Here is a 15,669-nt window from a genome sequence, read left to right on the forward strand (position 1 = left end):
AAAACTTCTTAGTTATTGTTTGTATTAGGAACATTCCAAAACCCACAAACTATATGCTAAGCAGTGAATATGATATCCACATAAGGACAATAAATTTTCTACTATTTTCCCTTTTTTTAGTGCATTCCTAAGACACAGTAGTGTTTTATATGTATTAAATCATGCACATTTTTTTAAAAGAATGTCAAAATGATACAGATGAATAGTAAGAATTTTTGAGAATTGGAATTAAGAATTTGCAGCATTTAGCATAGTGCATTTACATAATAGGAGATCAAAATACAGTTTGTCAGTTTAGTTCAACAAATATGTATCTAAAATCCTACAATATGCCAGATGATACGAAAGGTTAGAGAGGCAAAAATGAGTAAGACATAGTTGCTTTCTTCGAGGAGCTAGGGTAGGAACACCCAAGGGTGCATAAAATAATAAAGAAAACATGAGAGTTCCTTGTAAGAAGAAAAACCAGCCAGAGTTCTAACCTGACCAATAATCAAGTATTTCCTCTGTGTCTGGAGAGCACATGTTCAGACTCAGGCTTAACAATTACACCTTTTAAAATATATGTAGCTACCTGATTTTCATGTTCGCCATATTATTTCAGACCTTTCTCCTTAGGGTGTCTCTACAATCCTCAGTGCTCGTTCGAGAGCCTTGTTTTGCTTCTGTTCTCAGGAGGCAGTCAAGTATACCAGTAATTTAACTTGAGTCTCAGAGCTGTAAGAAATCCAAGGTTCACCTCTCTCCTTCCCTCATGTTGTACATGCAGCACCAGAGGTTCTGAAATGTTATGTTTTCCAAACTTTTCCAAAGTCACACAGGTTTGAAGGCAAAACAATGACTAAGTACTTTAAATTTCAGCTCAGACTTCTGGCCACTTTACTAATTTACTGTCAAGTGGAGGGAAGGCTAATAAGAACACAGCTCCAAAGGTAAAAGGTAAGATGTTAAGGACTGAATCTGGAAAGTGTTCAATGTTACAGTTTCAAACATTTGGAGTCAAACCTCCAATACACAATGGCCATTCCCATCAATAGATAAAAGGCGGTAGGCTGCCTTTTTCCTCCTTCTCCTTTGTTCTCATTTTCACTTTTGATGTTCTTTCTCTTAGTATGGTTTTGCTAGAAACAAGCTGGGATAAGTCCTGCTGGACTTCATTTCCAGCTTTTAAGCACTGGCTATAGGGCAGGCGATACTTCAAAGGAAGTCTGTCTGCAGAGATATCAATCAACGCAAGCAAATAGACTCACTCAACGGAGAAAGGAAATCGTTCCTATCAGGAGTGTTCAGCAAAACAGAGAACAAGCAGTTCTGAAGCTGAAAACCCCAATCTGCATTAGTTTTATTTAACTATTTGAGACTTGCAATGGGAATAAATGAAAGTTGTATCTGAACTGTAAGAATTGAATAAGACTGACTGAAATGTCTGAGGACAGCTCTTCTTTCTAAGTGACCTGGGAGTTGAGAGAGGACTGTCCATTTGGAGCATATGCCTGCCACCTGAGTGCTCTGTGAAGCAATGCTAACTTGTTTTAGTGCAAAGGATCATACCCTGGGGCCCAAAAAACCAACTCATGGGCAAAATTCACAACAAATTGAGAGTTCTAGGAGAGTCTGGATTTTAAAAAGTTTTATGTTTTTCCCTAACATTTAGGTAAAGTTGGCATTTCCTTCAATTATAAATGTTGGCCATAACCTACTGCAGGGTTAACGGTGTCTTTTTTTTTTTTTTCACCAGCCACAATCACAGGTATTTCCAAATCATGTTGCAAATATCTTGAAATATTTCTGGGTAATCACCATAGTAAATTAGACCCTCAACTAGATCTTGTTATTTAATGAGCTAATAAAGAAGCAAGCAGATGAATATATAAAATGTATTAAAGTATAATAATAACTAAAGCTTGGTTTCCTTCTAATCTATATTATGTATTATACATTTTAATTTTTTTGTTTGTTTTTGTTTTTGTTTTGAGAGAAAGAAAGAGCAGGAAGGGGCAGAGTGAGAGGGAGAGAGAGAATCCCAAGCAGGCTCCACACTTTCAGCATAGAGTCTGAGGTGGGGCTCAAACTCACTAACTGTGAGATCATGATCTGAGTTAAAAACAAGAGTGGAGCCTGGATGACTCAGTCGGTTGAGCATCTGACTTCAGCCTAGGTCATGATGTCACCATTCCCAAGTTCAAGCCCTGCATCGGGCTCTGTGCTGACAGTTCAGAGCCTGGAGCCTGTTTCAGATTCTGTCTCTCTCTCTCTCTCTCTCTCTCTCTTTGCCCCTGACCCACTCACACTCTGTCTGTATCTTGCAAAAATAAATAGTAAAAAAAGTTAAAAAAAAAAAAGAAGAGTCAGACACTTAACCAACTGAGCCTCCCAGGCACTCCTGTTTTATGCATTTTAAAACATTATTAGGACTCTGAGAAGCAGACTAGCAGAACACTCTCATAATGGTCAAAACACACAGCCTTTTGCATTACATTTCAAAATTATATGAATTAAGCACTTGTGTGAGACTCAATGGAGCCTTAGTAATGTGAGTGAGTCCATTGGAAGGAGAAAGACACTGATTGGCAGAAGCAGATGTTGTTGTTGGCTTACCCTTTAGGACAGCGATGTATGTATGACACCAGTGTGCACATTTATTCAACAATCTTGACTAAGGTTCAAGGAGTTAAAGGAAAATGTCTATCCCAATGGGTGAGTTACAACAACAGGAATAAGTATGGCAGGAAGGAAACCCTTGAAATCAATGTCCTTGACATCATCTTCGTTCTGGATAATCATTTCATTCACAGAAATTACTCCAGCCAGCATCTGTGGGATATTTGGTCAAGATCCAGTCACCCTGACATTGAAAGGGAAAAAATATGAAAAATAGATTTGCATTAATTAAACCCTAAATAAATCCTATTGATAATAATTTTTAATTTTTTTTATGTTTTATTTTGAGAGACGGAGAGTGAGTGGGGGAGGGGCAGAGAGAGAGGGAGACACAGAATCTGAAGCAGCTCCAGGCTCCGAGCTGTCAGCACAGAGCCCGATGCGGGGCTTGAACCCATGGACCGTGAGATCATGACCTGAGCCGAAGTCGGACGCTCAACTGACTGAGCCCCCAGGCGCCCCTGATAATAATTTTAAAATATTATTTTGATTCTGAGAACAACACCAAGATATTTATTGAGTGCAAACCCTGTGCACATACTATGTATGCCCTTTGTCTGTATTATCTAATTTAATCACTATAATAACCACGTAAGAAATATTTTATTATTTTCCTCCATTTAACTGGTGAAGACACTGAAACTAGAGAAATAGGTAATTTGTCCAAAGTTATTGCCTTAGTCAGTTTGGGCTGTCATAACACAATACCATAGGCTGAGGGGTTTAAACAACAAAAAGTTGTTTTCACAGTTCTGAGGCCAGAAGTCTGAAATCAAGGTGCCAACATGATCAATTTCTGGTGAGAGCTTTCTTTCTGGTTTATGAATGGACACCTTCCATCTGTGTCTTCACATAGCTGTGAGAGAGATGGAGAGAGAAGGGGGAAGGAGGTACAGAGCTTGAGCTCTGGTCTCTATTCCTCCTCTTATCAGGATACTAATCTTGTTGGATTAAGGGTCATGCTTATAATCTTATTTAACCTTAATTACTTTTTAAAGATCCTTTCTCCAAATACAGCCATAAGAGAGTCTAGGACTTCAACACATGAAGTGTGGGGGGACATAATTTGGACCACAGCACCATAAAATAGTAGGTGCAATTGCCAGAACTAGTTTAAGTCTCTTGGAGTACAGAACTCATAGTTTTACTGCTGCAATCAATGCTATTCTAGGACCAGATCCAAGGGACTCTTCAGCAACTACTGTCCCAGTGGGAAGCTGAAGTAGTAAGAACAAGAAATCAAGGGGGAAGGGGGCACGAACTCTCTTGAATGACAGCCTGGCCCATCACCTTGCACCACATGATACAACTAATTCTGTGGTTGTCATTCAGTTCAGATTTGCCCCCCATTCCTGGGAACATCTGAAAGTGCTTGAAGACATTTTTGTTTGTCACAATTTGAAAGGATGGAGCTACAGGCACCCTACTGGGTAGGGATTGTTGAAATATCCTACAATACACTGGGCAGTCTTCCACACAGAGAATTATCTAAACCAAAGTGTTGCTTAGTGAAAAAGCTGAGAAACCTTAGACGTTTCCATTTACTTCACATACTTTTTCCCCAGAAGCGGGTCATATTTTGAACTTTGCACGCTGGTGGTGGAGCTGATGATCAGAATGGCCTCAGCACAGAGTCAGACTGTGTCTATATGCAGCACATGGGACTCCTCACTGGAGGGGCCTGAGTGAAGGACACCCTAGTGCTAAGTGATGAAGAGAGAACAATTAACAGTGAATCCACTGTATTTGGTTCTTTTTCAAAGGCTTGCAAGATTGTACATGTTTTCCATCAAAACCCATAACTTTTATAGTATAGCATTTCAGATTTTCAAGGTTATCAACCTTTAATATTTTCAGATGTTGTAGTAATCATTTGTAGTAGTTATGCTGTATCACCAAAGTCTTATTTTCATAAGCCCTTGTATAGAACATGCCAAATGACAACAGTTTATGATAGTGAATAAAAGCATGTTCGATTATCTACTTTATTGCTAGCTGCTATAGTACAAAATTAACTACTAATAAATCCATGGTTTCAGCAGGAAGATATTTAGGCAATAAAATTCCATACGTTGTCTGTTAGCTTTATTCTTTGTGAACAATATTTCATTTTTATTTGACAAAGATTATAGCATTTTGTGTTAAGCTTCTTCCCTTAACTCTAACCTCCTGCAATGTATGAACCTGGTCTTTCTGATACTTTACTCAAATTCTAATGATATAAATGGGTAAAATTCTGAGTAAAATCTGTTCAGATTGTAAGCTAAACCCTAAAATCTACTTGCTCTCTATTCAATAAGTTTTATTCATGATAATATCAGGCAATGATTAATATCTATTTGGCCCTATAAGATCACCATGTAAAGCTTTTCAGGAACTTAATTAAATAATTGACATAAAAAATATATTTACTCCATAATACAAAAATAAATACAATTAATTTCATTAATTTTAATATTATTTAATTTTAAATTTTAATTATTGGAATTTATAAATGTGTTACCACAGTTGCCAAAAGTTGGGGGTTTTTTGCTTATGAAAGAATTTCTTTTCTTTTAAGTAATTGAAAAAATCAGTCAACATGTGAAACTATTTTTAAAGACCAAGTTGTAAAATTAATATCATCTTCTTCAGCAACAATATACTTAGGAAGATGCATTTTTAATATATATTCTATGATGTAAAATGAAAGCTTTAAAACTATGTAGGACCTACAAAGGTCTTAAAATGACAGCTAAATTGTAGACTTTTATTTACTATCCTGCCTCTTTTCATTATTATATGGAGGTTACTTCCTAAGGTTACAAGAAAAGCTAACTTCTAAAATGTAAATAATGTTACCATTTTTGACATTTCAATACAGCGGGAAGAAAGCTGTAGTCAAAAATATAAGAACTTTCAAAACCCAGTAAGAATCAAATTATGATTATAATTTTTTTCCTTAGGGCAACCATTATTACTTTCTAAATTAAGAGCCAAGGCTTCCTGTTGCTGGCACAAAACACATCAATGTGTACCTGATAAATCAGACATTAACATTTGTTTCTTTATAACTGAGCTATATCTTCAATCAGAAAACATGATAATTGAATAATGAATCTATTATTATTTGCTTGAGTGAATATATTGAATGAAAATTAGTGCACTAAAATATTCATGTACATTAATAATTAAACAGTTAGTCAAAATGGTAGGTAATTTATATCTACAGAAAGAGCCTGAGCTTATAATATACTTTTCAAAAGTGTATGCAAATGTAATAAAGACAGCCTTTACAACTTATTTCACCTCCCCTAAGAAACAGCACCTCAAAAATATGTAAGCACTGATGCGTTACTGGGTGGTACAATTTTTCATGGCAGTGAGAGTGAGGAAAATATTGAGGCTAAGAAGGTGACTCATTGTCACAGTAGCCATCAACCTCAAGACAGGCTGCAAGATCACCGTGGAAGGATAGAGAGATAATTTATATGCCAGTAACCCTGCTCACTGTTTCTTACTTCCCATTAGTAAAATCTGCTACATGGACTTTTATTGAACTTTTGAATTGTCTCACCTGGCCTATTTGGTGGTTCCTGGGCCAATACCACTCCACCAAAATGATGGAATCAGGAGAGACCATGGGCTCCCTGATGTTGGCCTCTGGAAAAACGGTGCTGAGAACACGGGGTCCAGAGCAGTGGTCGAGGTGAGCTATGCAGACGCATTGCTGGGACAGAGATAAAGCTGAGAAAATCTGAGGCAGCTCAGTTTCTGTAATCAGTATTAGAAGTAAAGGTTTTAAAGTCTCATCTCTCATAGTCTACTTCTTGTTGTGTTAGCACATGCATTGTTTTTGGCAATATGGATGGCAGTGGCCGCCCCTCAGAAAGGGACACTGGTAATGTCATGCATCTTTAACTTGCTGACCCTTCTGAATATAAAAGGTTGATAGATTTAGTCTGCGTTAAAGAATATTGCTGTGTAGTTGAAGAGAGCTAAAATGTTGTTTAAAGTAATAATTGGTCAAAGATTGCTGACTACTAAAATGGGAACAGAAAAGAGAAGTACCAAAGGATTAGAGATGTGATAGGAACTGAATTCAAATGTGTTAGCTAAATCCTTTTCAGTAAGCAAGCTCCTTTCCACGACGTGAAGTAATTAATATGACAGTAGGTTATCTATCAGTAAAATACTTTTCCAGAAATCTGAAAGAGCTGAAGCCTCCCAGGCAGAGAAAACCAAACACCCAACAAGTGCAGAGTACAGTTTTTGTCAGAAAAACAACTATGCTAAATGTGGATACATTATTTTTATAGGCACGATATTAAAAAAGGCTACGTTTTGACATTAGGATGAGCTTGGATTAGCAAATTTTCATATCTTTAATGGTATTACCAGCTGGCTATATCTTGGTAAAACAGATTTAAATGTTTGATATTTTGTGGAAAGAACAGTTCTTTGAAATTGCCTGAATTTTGTTTCAATGTGTATATTTCACATATAATTTCAGGCACATCTCCATGTTTTTTAGAGAAAAAATAACATTTTAGCTTAAAATCTATTACATTAATTGAGTAAATGTAGAATGTTGATATAAGTAATTATATTTTCCAAGCCTATCATTCAATTGCACATATGTGGGCAAGCACGTGTGAGCATTCACACACACATTCACACTGAGCCACTGGGAATGTACCAATTATTACCTTAACTCATCTTTACTGAGGGGCACCCAAGTGACTCAGTTGGTTGAGTGTCCAATTCTTGATTTTGGCTCAGGTCATGATCCCAGGGTCATGAGATCAAGACCCACTTTGGGCTTTGTAATGGGCATGGACCCTGCTTAAGACTTTCTCTCTCTCTCTCTCTGTCTTCCTTTGTCCCTTTCCCCCTCTCCCACTAGTGCTCTCTCTCTCTGAAAATAAAAAAATAAAAGAATAATTCACCTTTACTCAGTAAGTATATATATGTACTTCTGTTTCATATATATCATATATATGCAAACATGTATGTTAGCTGGTGTATGTATGTATGATTTTATAGAAACAAAGTATTTTGAACTTATGGGAAATTTTGTTTTCTGAATTAATTAGGAATGTCTGACTCCCAAGATCAGAAAGCATTCTTAATTATTTAGTAAATTTTGACTTTTAAATTTGTAGTTTGCAAGTGTTTTAATTTCCCTTTTACATGAATAAAATAAACTGCAAAACTTTGCTTATATGGTGTTATTTTTTACTAACATATTTACCACATAAACTCAATGCAGAAAATATGCCAAATGAACAAAATGCCTTTTTCAAGTCTAAATAGTAGCAACAGGTTTCTTTTGTGCATAATTCTTGTCTAGGAATATCTCTCCTGTTGTTTAGAAAACAACAGATACTCAAAAATTCTTTGCTGAACTGTTGCTCAGTATTCACACACTTTCTAAATTGAAAATTTTCAAAAAGCTAAAATGTATGTTTGACACTTCATTAAAACAGCTATGATTTAGAGATCAAGACTATGATTCACTTCCAGAAATAAAGGTTTTCTCTGAGAGTATGTAACAACAACAAAAAAATAGAAACAATATCTATACAACAAAAACAACTATGTATGTTACATAATTGATTTTAATCAATTACTATACAAAATGTAGTTTTTAACTGATTCTGCAAGTCTAATATTGGTTAATTTATGAGTATATCCAGATCATGAAATAAACAAATAAAAAATTAACAAAATATCTAATTAGTAGTAGATGCAGAAGTCTCTATCCTTATCAATAAAAAAAAGAAACCTAATGATGACAGTAAAAGAGAAATAAACAGTGATTACAATTGGGGCATCATGATCATTTCCAGTACTCAGAGATTTTTTTGTCCAAATACAAGTCACTTCACAAAATATGCTGTAATTCATAAGAAGTTTCATGAAGAAAATACTTCATCTGTGATATTCCTGCTGAAGAAACATTGACCACATATGAATCCAATGCCTTTTTATAAAATAATTGACTTATAATTTTCAAAAGTATCACTGTCATAAAAGTCAAAGAAAGACAGAAGCTTTTTCAGACAGAGCATGGGAATGAGACGTGAAGGCTTTACACAAAGCATGACTCTAAACTGGATAATTTTGCTATAAAACACATTACTGGGGACACTGGCACAAATGGAATGGTTGTGGAGTGAGGATCAGACAATAACATATCATGTTAATTTTCTGATTTCAAAGATTATATTAAGAGCATGTCCTTGTTTAGAGGAAACACATGCTAAAGTATTTGGGGATGAGGGGGCCTCAAGGTGGCAATTTGTTCTAATGTGGTTTATTAAAAAGAAAATCAAACTTCCTTCTTTGTACCACACCTCATTTATTTTGTAAGTTTCTGATTATTTTAAGATTTAAAAAATAGCAAGCATAAAAATATATAATAATATTTAAGGGCTTGAAAAATATAACAAATTGGAGTAATTCAGTTCATAAACAAACAATAAGTGATATATGAATTTAGATAGTTTCAAAGTGATGCTTATATAAGCAGTTCATAGTTGGGGATTTAATACAGTCACTAACTGCTATAACAACTGGACAGAGAATCAGCCAGGATATAAATGACTTGAGTGACATCGAACAACTTGACCTAATTGACATTTATAGAACACATTATCCAATGACTGCAGAATATACATTCTTTTCAAAAACTCATAAGACATTTTTCAAGGTATACCACAAAGCCAGTCAATAAATTTAAAAAGATTTACATCATACAAATAATGTTCTCTGAAAACAATGAAATTGGATATCTGTTATAGAAAAGTATCTTAGAAATCTTCACATATTTGCAAACTAAATGACACACTTCTAATTAACCTATAGGTTAAAGAAAAATTCAAGAAGGGATTAGATATATTTTGAATTAAAGGTAAACAAAAACATCATATCAAAAGTAATTGGTTGACTCTAACACTGTCTTCTGTGAAATTGTATGCCTTTATGACTTATTTTAGAAAAGAAGAAAGTTTCAAATCAATTGCCTAAACTTCCACATTAAGAAAAAAAGAAAAATGAACTAAATTTAAAGCAAAGGGAAGTGACAAAAAAAAAAAAAGAGTATATATCAGAGAAAATAAAAACAGAAAGTAGAAAAATCAATGAGTCCTGGGCATCTGAGTGGCTCAGTCAGGTTACCAACTGATTCTTAGTTTCATTTCAGGTCATGATCCCAAGGTCGCAGTTGAGCCTTGCATCCAGCTCCATGCTGAGTGTGAAGCTTGCTTAGGATTCTTTCTCCCTGTGTCCCTCTCCCCCATTTGCATGTGCTCTCTCTCTCAAATTAAAAAAGAAAAAAAAGTTAAAAAAAGAAAAATCAATGAGACAAAAAGATATCTCTTAAAATAGATTAACAAGGGGCGACTGGGTGGCTCAGTCGGTTAAGCGTCCGACTTCGGCTCAAGTCATGACCTCACAGGTTAATGGGTTTGAGCCCCAAGTCAGACTCTGTGCTTGTGCTGACAGCTAGCTCAGAGCCTGGAGACTTTATCAGATTCTGTGTCTCCCTCTCTCTCTGACCCTCCCCTGCTCACGCTGTCTCTCTCTCTCAGAAATAAATAAAATATTAAAATGATTTAAAGAAATAGATTAACAAAATTGACAAAACTTTAGACAGACTGACAAAGAAAATAGGTGAGAAGACAGAAGTTTCCCAAATTAGAAATAAGAGGGTATAACATTACTGATCCTATAGGAACTAGAAGGATTTTTAAGGATTATTGAGAACAAAGCTATGTCTACATCTTAGAGAACTTAGGTAAATGGAAAAAATCTTAGAATGATGAAAATTTACCAAAACTAATTCAAAAAGCAATATTAATTCTGAATATATCCATAAGGAAAGAAATTACATTTATTTATTTTTTTAATGTTTCATTTATTTTTGAGAGAGAGATAGAGACAGAGTGAGCAGGGGAAGGTCAGAGAGAGGGAGTCACAGACTATGAAGACAGGCTCCAGGCTCTGAGCTAGCTGTCAGTACAGAGCCCGTCGCGGGGCTTGAACCTACTAACCGTGAGATCATGACCTGAGCGGAAGTTGGACGCTTAACCAACTGAGCCATCCAGGCACCCCAAGAAATTACATTTATAATAAAATTTCCCTATAGAGGAAACTGCACACCCTGAAGATTTCATTGATGAATTCTATCAAATATTTAAAATACAAATAATATCATCTACATAAACTTTTTCAGAAAACAGAGGGAACATTTCCCCATTTATCCTTTGATGTCAGCATAACACTGATATAAAAGACAAATACATAAATCATACATAAAGAAAATTAATAATCAATGCTCCTTTGGAATATAAACACAGAAACCCTCAGCAAGTAATTAGCAAACTAAATCATAAACATATAAAAGGAATTATTCAAAATTAACAAGTGGTATTTATCCCAGAAATACAGGGTTGTTTTAATATCCCAAAATTAACCGATGCAACATACCATGTTGACTGAATAAAAGAAAAACACATTATAATCTCAAAATCAGAAAAAAAATGTCAAAATAAAATATTGGTTCATGCTAAAAGTTCTCAACATCCTAGGAATAGAAAAAAAAAATACTTCTACACCCTGATATAGGACATCTATTAAAACCTCATACTACCATCATAATTAATTATGAAACATTGAATGCTTTATCCCTAATACGTGGAAAAAGCTAAGGATGTCTGTGTTTACCGTTTCTGTTCAATAATGTGCCAAAGATTCTAGCAATAAGTTAAAAAAATTACTGGCACCCAGAGTTAAAAAGAAGTGAAATTGATTTTATTTACAGACAATGTAATCCTCTATGTAGGAATTTTAAAGAGTCCCAGGAAAAAATATTATAATTAATATATTAGCAAGGTAATATATAAAAAGCATATTCAAAAATTTAAAGAACAAAAAGAAAAAATCAAATATACCTCTATACATTACCAATATCTAGAAATAAAATAAGAAAACATTTTTGTTTTCTTTGTTACAAAAGCATCAAATACTAGGAATAAATTTAGCAAGCAAAATTCAAGGTTTATATGCTGAGAGCTAGTAGTAGTGATGAATGGTTAAACATAATATGCTATATCCATACAGTGTTACACTACTCAGCAATAAAAGAATTGAAATGCTTATACAGATATATATTACACTATAGATGGCCTTCTAAAATATTTTGTGCACAAGCATGCACAAAAGACTACATAGTGTATCATTCAAAAAGCAAAATTTTTATAGAGATTTTTATATAATTCAATTTAGTAATATTTTATTTTCCTTTTTATCTATTTTTAATGTTTGTTTATTTTTGAAAGCAAGACAGAGTATGACTAGGAGCGGGGCAGAGAGAGAGGGAGACACAGAATCCGAAGCAGGTTCCAGGCTCTGAGCTGTCAGCACAGAGCCTGATGCAGGGGTTGAACTCACAAACTGTGAGATCATGACCTGAGCCAAAGTTGGATGCTTAACCACCTGAGCTACCCAAGCATCCCGTACATATTTTATATTCAGACTGTCAATATCTATAAAATACTTCCTAGGATTCTCATTGGGGTTTTGTTGAACTATTAAGAATAATGGAATCTATTTTTGTATCCTTTGGGTAAATAGTGCAATTGCTGGGTCAACTGATGAATGGATAAAGAAGATGCAGTATATATTTACAAGGGAATATTGCTCAGTCATCAAAGAAATGAAATTTGCCATTTGCAACAATGTGGATGGAGCTACAGAGTATTATGCTAAGCAAAATAAGTCAGTCAGAAAAAGACAAATATCATGTGATTTTACTAATATGTGGGATTTAAGAAACAAAGTAGATGAATAAATGGGAAGGGAAAAAGAGAGAGAAAAGAAAAAAACCATAAGAGATTCTTAAATATATAGAATAAACTAAGGGCTGATAAAGGGATGTTGGTGGGGGGATGGGCTAAATGGGTGGTGGGTATTAAGGGGGGCATTTGTTGCAATAAACACTGGGTGCTGTATGTATGTGATGAATCACTAAATTCTACACCTGAAGCCAATATTTACCATATATGTTACTAACTATCATTTAAATAAAAACTTGAAAAAGAAGGAATTGACATACTGACAATGTCGAATCTTTCAATATAACTCATATACTGCTGATGAGAATGTAAAATGGTACAGCTGAACTGGAAACCACTTACTAGTTTCTTTTTAAAATATTAAACATTATGACCCGGCAATTCAACTCCTAGGCTTATAATCAAATAAAAAATATACATCTAAAAAATGTGTACATGGATGTTTGTAACAGCAGTTTTCATAATAGCCAAAAAGTAGAAGCAACACAATGCTCATCATTTGAACAGATAAATGAAATGTGTTATAACCATAAAATGGACAGTATATAGCAACAAAAAAGAATGAATACTGATGTATGTTATAATATGGATGATCCTTGAAAATATCATCTATGTGAAAGAAGCCAGGTAAAGCCCATGTATTACATGAAATATCCAAAATTTACAAATATAGAGAGATAGAAGCAGATTAATGATTGCCTAGAGCAGGGGCATTGAGAGTAAATGTGGAGTGACTGCTAATGGGTGCAGGTCTTCTTTTTGTCATTACCAGAATGTTCTAAAATTGACTGTGGCAATTGTTGCATACCTCTAAATATATTAAAAACTATTAAATGTAAACTTTACAATTTAACTTTAAGTGAGTACATTTTTAATGTGTGAATTACATCTTAATATATTTGTTTTAAAAGACCTATGTGGATGTTTATACAGCTTTGTCCTTACTCATTAAAAACTGGAAGCAGCCCAGATAGCCTTGAACAGGTGTGTAGATAAGTAAACTGGAGTATATCCATAAAACCAAATAGAATAGAGTCAGCAACATTGATTCAAACAATGAAATTGATATGTCTTAAAATACATTCTGGTAAGTAAAAGAAGCCAGACCCCAAAAGCCATATATTTAAAAATTCTGTTTATATGGCATTCTGAAAAAGGCACAACTATAAAGACAGTAAAAAAGATCACTTCTTGTCAGGCATTTGAGAAGGGGAGAGATATTTTGTACAAAGATGATACATAAGCAAATCTTAGGGTGATGGAACTGTTCCGTAAAGTACTGTAGTGATGGATGCAGGGCTCTATACATTACCAACATCCACAGGATGGTACTCAATAAAGAGTGAACTTCACTCTATGCAAAATTTAAAAAAATCAACCAGAGTCAGAGGATCTCAGGATGGGATGTGAACTGTGCCAGACTTATCTAGCAGTGTTGTAAATGTGTGATATAAATTCACTGAAAAAGATGGGAAGAGGAGCAACATAAATAATTTTGGAGAACAATACTTGATTTGGCTCTGTAAGACTAATCACAAAGAGAACTTTTCACAAAGACTACCCTAGTTACTACATTTCTTTTTATAGGCAGCAACTCTGAAAATACTATACATGTAGACTAAAGTTGAAAGAGTAAATACATATATTGAGGATAATGAGAACCAGATTATCACTGTCAAAGAGAGAAGCTATAAATAATGACAAAATGCTAAAATAAGCTAAGTGACACAATATCAGAATATGAGATATTAGTATGAACTCATCATTTTGGTTTCTAAGTTATTTTTTAAAAATTTTAAATGTTTATTTATTTTTGAGAGACAGAGTGTGAGTGGGGGAGAGGCAACGAGAAAGGGAGACACAGAATTGGAAGCAGACTCCAGGCTCTGAGCTGTCAGCACAGATCCCGATAGGGGGTGGGGTCAAACTCAGAAGCCAAGAGATCATTACCTGGGCCTAAGTCAGACGCTCGACCAACTGAACCACCCAGGTGCCCCTGGTTTCTAAGTTCTATCTTCCAGGAAGGAGAGCTAGCACTCCCTAGAGAAGTGACTGGTTTTAGGTAGAGTAGAGCAAGGAGAAACACACAATGTGTCTGGGATATCTTATATTGCCAGAAAGTAAAAGTTCTTTAAAGAGTGCTTTTAAAAAGAAGCGGGGGGAGGGGGAAAGGGACAAGCATTTGTTGAAAGGAGCATGAGTCAATCTGAAAGAGAATCTAATGGAACAAATTAGAAAATTTTTCACAACAAAATATGACTTAATGGCTAAAATAAACATCTATGAGTCTACACTGATATCTATGAGTGACTAAGTAAATAAGTGGTGTGGAAGGATAAGTTTTGTTTATGAAAAATTCTAAAGTATAAATGGAGAGACACATGGGTGGCCCAGTTATTGAAACATCTGACTCTTGATATCAGCTTAAGTTGTGATCTCGTGATTGTGGGATGGAGCCCTGTGTTGCACTCTTCACTGAGCATGGAGCCTCCTTGGGATTTTCTCTCTCCTTCCCTTTGTGCTTCCCAATAAGTAAAAATTTAAAAACTTAAAAAATAAAAGATAATATAAATGGAGAAGGGTGGGGAGCACAGCAAATCCCCATTAGAATACTGCAGAAATAAATGTTGCAGGCATGTTCCATTGATGAATGTTAAAATTAAAGGACATAACTTTAATGGCTGCATACAATGTATGCAGCATATCAAATTATATCAAAGTATCTTTTTATAAATGCTTAATAATTTTTGTGGTGATTTTTAACACATGTCCATAGATACTTTGGTACCTCCCCTTCCAACAGACAGAGGGACCATAATTCCCCATTCCTGGAGTGTGAACTGCACATGGTGACTCATCTTAACAAAAAAGGTATGAAAAGAGGTAATAGTAACGTTACAGTGAAAGTGAACATCATGCTGATATCCTGTCCTTCAAGATATGATGTAATGAAGAGGACACTTACCTCTGTGGTGTTCTTTCCAAAAGCTATAATCTCACTCTACATATGGAAAAAAAAAAAAAAACAAGAAATTGTCACAGAAGACTGAAAACACTTGAAAACTAAATGCAATATGATAACCTGGATTGGATCCTTGGACCAAAAAAAGGGGGGGGGGCATTAGTGAAAGACTGATGAAATATAAATAATGTAGTTTAATTAATAGTA

Source organism: Crocuta crocuta, unplaced genomic scaffold (assembly GCF_008692635.1).
Source record: "Crocuta crocuta isolate KB4526 unplaced genomic scaffold, BGI_CrCroc_1.0 scaffold167, whole genome shotgun sequence".
Lineage (NCBI taxonomy): Eukaryota > Metazoa > Chordata > Mammalia > Carnivora > Hyaenidae > Crocuta > Crocuta crocuta.